General features: G+C 41.5%; 1 pseudogene; it reads left to right on the top strand.

The window, feature by feature from the left end:
* LOC116811204 (polycomb protein EED-like) overlaps positions 1-2,148 on the top strand; it is a 23,973-nt pseudogene extending 21,825 nt beyond the window's left edge.
* Positions 2,149-6,279: the final 4,131 nt, after the last annotated feature.

Below are 6,279 nucleotides of genomic sequence, written 5' to 3'. Positions count from 1 at the left end.
TGTATTTTTAGTAGAGACGGGGTTTCACCGTGGTCTTGATCTCCTGACGTCATGATCCGCCCGCCTTGGCCTCCCAAAGTGCTGGGATTACAAGCGTGAGCCACCGCGCCCAGCCCTGCTTTTCTTCTTGGTTTCTAATTTTACCTTTTCCAAGTCCCTTCCTCCTCATCTCCTTTCTTAGTGCTTCCAACCTGGAAACATACTTGTTATTCACTTAGTAGCTAGAATCGAAGAAACCTAAAAGGTCCACTCACTCACATAATTCTTAATATGGTTCCTCTCTAATGAAGGGACACATGACTTCACCTTATGAAACTGAGGATTTGAACACAAGGAAGCCTCCACTGTGTATGCTAAGACGACCAACAACCACACCAACCTGTCTACTTCAGCAGCTGCTAAGAGAACTTCTTTAAAACAGCCATGTCTTGAGTCCACTGGTGACTACTGATAAAGCAATGGCACTAAAGGGAGTGGAAAGAAAGTCACTGCCAGAATTTGCTGAGCAGCTGACCCTGACAACCTGAAAAACATCAGTAATCCTCATCAAAGCCATTTTGTTCCCACATTTGCTTTTCAGAATGAAGAACGATTTCCTTAATCAGAATCATTGCCCACACTCGAGTGCTGCTCACTTGGGAACATGTGTCTACATTACTGAGTTGTTACAAGGATTAAATGAGATCACATACATAAATAATGCTTTAGTAGGCACTTCATAATAATAGCTCTCATTATTATCATCAGCATTCATTCATTCAACCAAGCGGGCACTCAATAAATATTGATTGATTGATTGAATGAGTGAATGAAGTTCCTTGAAGCAGATGATGCTATAAAAGGATGCAGACAACCTTGGCAGTTTTCAAACTAGTCTAAAAGTATTCATCTTGAATGTTTGTTTAGGACTTTTCCATTTACAAAGTCCTTTCACATAAGTTTTTTCTTTCATTTAAATTGCAAACTGCTCTAACATCCAGCACACTCAACTCCCCTTACCCTGCCCTATTTTTTACATAGCACTTGTCATCTTTTCATATACTATATTTGTAACTTTATTATGTTTAGCTGTTTATTGCTTGCCCCCCACACCCCCCACATCCCTGCCCCAGGCCAAATGGAATGTAAGCTCCACAAGAGCAAGGCTCTTTGTTTTATTCTCGGATGTATTCCAAGTGCCTAGAAGAGTTGGTACTCAATAAACACTTGTGGAATGAATGAATGAATGAATGAATGAATGCATGCATGCTCTACAGCCCATTGGTTAGAGGGAGCATAAAGTTAGACTCAAAGGTTGCTGGATTTGGAGAAAAATGTTAGAGCTGGACTGATCGTAAGACATACAAAATGAAAAACTAAAATAAGGCCTGGGGTAGGAAGTGAAAGTGGGAGGGAACTCCTCCCCCTTCTGGCTTTAGGTTAAAGGGACTGAAATGCCTGTAGGAACCTCTCCTCTCGAATGCAGCTTCCTTTAAACTTTTTGTTCTTCATAAAAAACAGCTCTTCACTTACAGACGGTATTTTATAATTTACAAAAGCTTTTATCTATTATATCACTTCAATAACATAACCATCTGAGAAGGCAATGGTCATGCCCCTTTAGCAGATAAGCCCATGGAGGCCAACAGAGAATAAGTGAATAACCCTGGGGACACAGCTGGCATACCACTGAACCAGTACTCAAACCCAAGGCTTTGGCTTTGTGGTGCAGCACTCCACAACTTCTCCATGTTGCCTCTCTCGTGCGTAACAATTACTAACGCATTTTATTTTTTGGCTTGACATCTCGGAAATACTGAAAAATGGCCAAATTTCTTCATTACAATGAACAACTGATTATGAACATCACTATAATAATGATCATTATCCTGTTCAAAAACTGTTGACACACTATGTAAATTCTACCAGGTGGTGGAGGAGGCTTCGCTGGCACCTCATTGCACAGACAAAGCCAAAATCCTCGGCTTGGCCTTCAATTTTCTCCACAATTTAGCCTCAAAGCCCACCTTACAGTACAGCACCTTCTACCTCTTAGCCACACTGATTGCCTTGCCATTTCCCAAACGTGCCTTGCCATGGGCCGTTGTGCCAGATGCTTCTTCATCTGGGATCCTTGCCATCTGTGATTTTTCAAGGCACAACCTCTAACTCAGAGCCCAGCTTCTCCAAAACTCCTTTCTAAATCATCCCAGACAAAATGAATCCCTCCCACCCCTTTACTCCTGCAGCACAGGACACCTCTGCAAACACCCTGAGGACAGGCTGGGTTTTGTTGCAGTTAGCAACATGTCTCCTCTAACAGACTGAGCTCCTGGAGAGCAGCATCTGTCTCTCCCACACTGCCCAGGTCGAAGTAACTGAAAAAAAGTAATTGATAAATAAGAAGCACTTAACAAGACTAACAACAGCCCAACGTCTCGACTTAATACAACTGTAAATGGCTGAGCAATCAATTATTACCTTTCTACCATAATGAAAGTTTCTTCATGTCAGTATGTCTAATCTCTACCTGGACCTTCGTTATGCCCTCCTTTAGCAAATGCTTTGTGGCCCTCAAAAGTAAGGGATAACTTACCAAAAGGAGGACAAAAGGGACCACAAAGGCCTGTAAAAATGGAGTCTCCTTTGTAATTTACAGAGTTATTCCTGGGGGCCACCCACAACAGCTGCCTCTTTTCAGAGAATACCACCGTATATTTTTAAAATGAAACTGAAATGCAAAAATCAGATGAAAATTATGTCAGATGAGAGATATTAAATCTCTAATGAAATAGACTGGAGGAGAACCCAGGTTATCTGGACTGAGGGTCACTGAGACAAAGGGGAAAACAAAAGATCATAATAAATGAATAAAACAATAAACTAGGCTGGGCACGGTGGCTCACGCCTGCAATCAAAGCACTTTGGGAGGCCGTGGCAGGCAGATCACGAGGTCAGGAGACTGAGACCATTCTGGCCAACATGGTGAAACTCCGTCTCTACTAAAAATATAAAAATAAGCTAAGTGTGGTGGCACATGCCTGTAATCCCAGCTACTCAGGAGACTGAGGCAGGAGAATCGCTTGAACCAGAGAGCTGGAGGTTGCCGTGAGCTGGGATCGCACCACTGCACTCCAGCCTGGCGGCAGAGAGAGACTCCGTCTCAGAAACAAACAAACAAACAAACAAACAAAAAATAATAAACTAAACAAAAAACAAAAAAACAAAAACAAACAAACAAACAAAAAAAACAGGGAAATCATCTGTATTTTACAGTTGAAGAAACTGACATCCAGGGACAGAAAGCAATTTCTCCAAGATCACACTTGGACTGGTAGGAAACAACCAATTTAACATCCAAAACAATGAGCATCTATTGAGTATCAACCATACACCAGGCATTTGCACATCCACCGTCTTATCTGTCACATACCACTCTGAGAGATACGCTTAACAACCAGAATGAGCATCCCAATCCACAAACCTGACCATGTCGCTCCCCTGCTAAAACCATTCAAAGAGATTCAGTGACTTTGGGAATGGCTTGAGGAAGCCTCTCTTCTGGAGACGCATCAATTAAGCCAGTAAAAATTTGTAAAGAAAATCATTCAGAGACTCCGGAGATTGATCAAAAGACAACAAATTGAAAAGCATTTATTCAACAAAATATATAGAAACTAGGTCACATGAGCATGATCCTCTACAGTGGGAGGCTGAAACATTCAAGGTAAGGGCAGCACATCCTCTCCCCCAACAGCTGCACTTTACAGATATGAAAACTGAGAGTCATATAATTTAAGTGATATTGTAAGTGGAACTTTGAACCCAATTTTATCAGGGGTTGCTACTGACTCTCAGCGCTAATGTGAAGTCACAGGAAAGAAATGCTTCAGATTTGGGGTATTACTGTGGGAACACTCTCTAGATCTAATCTCCAAATGTGGCATCCCTTTCCTTATTAGCACACAATGAATGCCTCTCCTGTAGAGTTCCAAAGACTAGCCCTACATCCTTAGGGCTGGAAATGTAAGGACAAACCCAGGACGGCAGCAGAAGTTTTAAGAAGCTCTAACGCAGACGAGTATCCACTATTCTGCTCATTCTGAAACTCAAAGCACCCCTGAATTCCTCCCCCTCCTGAAATTCCCACAAAGCTCACCTAGGATGCAGAGCAGGTCGCTAAAGATGGTTGACTGTTCCAGGTAACTTTTCGATCCCGCTACTCTTCCAATCCCAGAGGATTTCCTCCTGCCCCATCCCAGCACAGACTAGGGCATCTTCTCCTGTGGATACAGAATTAGAATTTAGCTTTCTTAGCTTGGTTCTGCTTCTACAATAATTTTCTGTCAGAAGTGCTGAAACTGATGGCTCTAAACAGTGCAACTAAGAGAATAGCCATTTCTGAAGAAAATCAAGGGCCACTACAGCTTTATTTATTTTTATTTTTAATTTTGGGGGGTACATAATAGGTATATATATTTATGGGGTACATGATATGTTTTGATGCAGGCATGCAATGTGAAATAAGCATATCATGAAAAATGGGGTATCCATCCCCTCAACCATTTGTCCACTGAGTTGCAAACAATCCAATTACACTCTTTAAGTTATTCAAAAATGTACAGTTATTATTGACTATAGTCACTCTGTTATGCTATGAAATCATAGGTTTTATTCATTCTTTCTAGTTATTTTTTGTACCCATCACTTCAGCTTTCAGTGCTATTAAAAATAGCATCATACGGGAACTTTGGGAATCTTCAAAACCTTACAAGGAAAAGGGCCCTTACAAAGCATGCAGCTCAACTGCCTCACTCTACAGGTCAGGAAAGTGAGATCCAGAGAGAGGAAGGGTCTCTTTGTAAAATCACACAATATGAAAATCAGGCCCTTCTAGGGCAGTGCAGTGGAAAGAACCATCACTTACGGACAGATCAAATCTCAAAGTTTTGTCACTGAATGTGTAACCTTAGCCAGGTTGCTAGGATTAAACAAACAAAGTTATACCTGTAAAGGTCATGACAGTGTTACCTTGTAGTAAGTTTCAATAAGTGGTCACTATCATTATAATTTCCTGGAACCTTTAGCAAACACATGTTTGCATATACATGCCATAAGCCAAGAGATGAACACTGGAGAGTGAAAAGTCAAGGACAGTGAATTGGATGCTTAGATCAGCAGGCTGCTTTGCTATGACCTTCCATGTGAAGCCCACCTGGCAGGGATAAGGAACAAAATACAGGATTCGTTTGACTGCCAAGAATGAAAGGAAATAAGTATCACCACAAGAGATTAGTGTGCACTGCCTGAGAAGTTCACACTAGTGTATTGCTTTACCTATTTAATCCTGAATCTGACTGTGTCAATTTTAATGTTTCTAATTGATCTCTCTCCAGCCCACTTCTTGGGGAACAATCTAGAAGTGGGGGGACATTCCTTGTGCTTCCTCTGCCATTTGTCACCGCTCATTAAGACATCTGCCTTTACTTAAATATAGAAAAAATATGACATGCTTCTTAATGGGGCATAATTACTGATAACACTGCAGAATATGCAACTTAATAATAAATGCAGTCATTGGCAAAGTGCATATTACAATTTCATGGAACGATAACTGGACAGCGTCAAGAAGTGTCCTTTCCATGCCTGATTTTGCCAATAACAAGCTCCACCCTTTCAGACAGTCACTTAATCCTTTTGAACCTGTTTCCTTATTTGTTAAAATATAAATAACTTTGCCCTATCTGTGCTACATAGCTCACAAGGTTGCTGTGATGACGATAACCTAACATTTACTGAGTCCTATGACTAGGTATCAGGCACTGATTCAGTACTTTGTTTATATAATCTCATTTATTTCTTTTTGTTTTCTTTTGAGATGAGGTCTCGCTCTGTCACCAAGGTTGGGGTGCAGTGGTGCAATTACAGCTCACTGCAGCCTCTACTTCCCCAGCTCAAGGGATCCTCCCATCTCAACCTCCCAGGTGGTTGCGACTACAACCAGGTAATTCTGACCACAGGCAATATACCCGCCTGAGCCTCCCAAAGTGCTGGGATTACAGGCGTGAGCCACCGTACCCGGTCAGGATTCTTTTTAATAAGAACTAAAGTGTCTCTAATTTATTTATTTAAAATAATTTTTATAATTCTCTTTTATTTCTTATTTTTGAAGCAGGGCCTTGCTCTGTCATCCAGGCTGGAGTGTCATGGCAGGAAGACAGCTTGCTGCAACCTCTGCCTGCCTCCTGGGTTCAAGTGATCCTCTTACCTCAGCCTACCAAGTAACTGGGACTAATGGCT

This window comes from Hylobates moloch, unplaced genomic scaffold, assembly GCF_009828535.3.
Source record: "Hylobates moloch isolate HMO894 unplaced genomic scaffold, HMol_V3 SCAFFOLD_7, whole genome shotgun sequence".
Taxonomy (NCBI): Eukaryota; Metazoa; Chordata; class Mammalia; order Primates; family Hylobatidae; genus Hylobates; species Hylobates moloch.
This window is presented reverse-complemented; position numbering and strand designations above follow the sequence as displayed.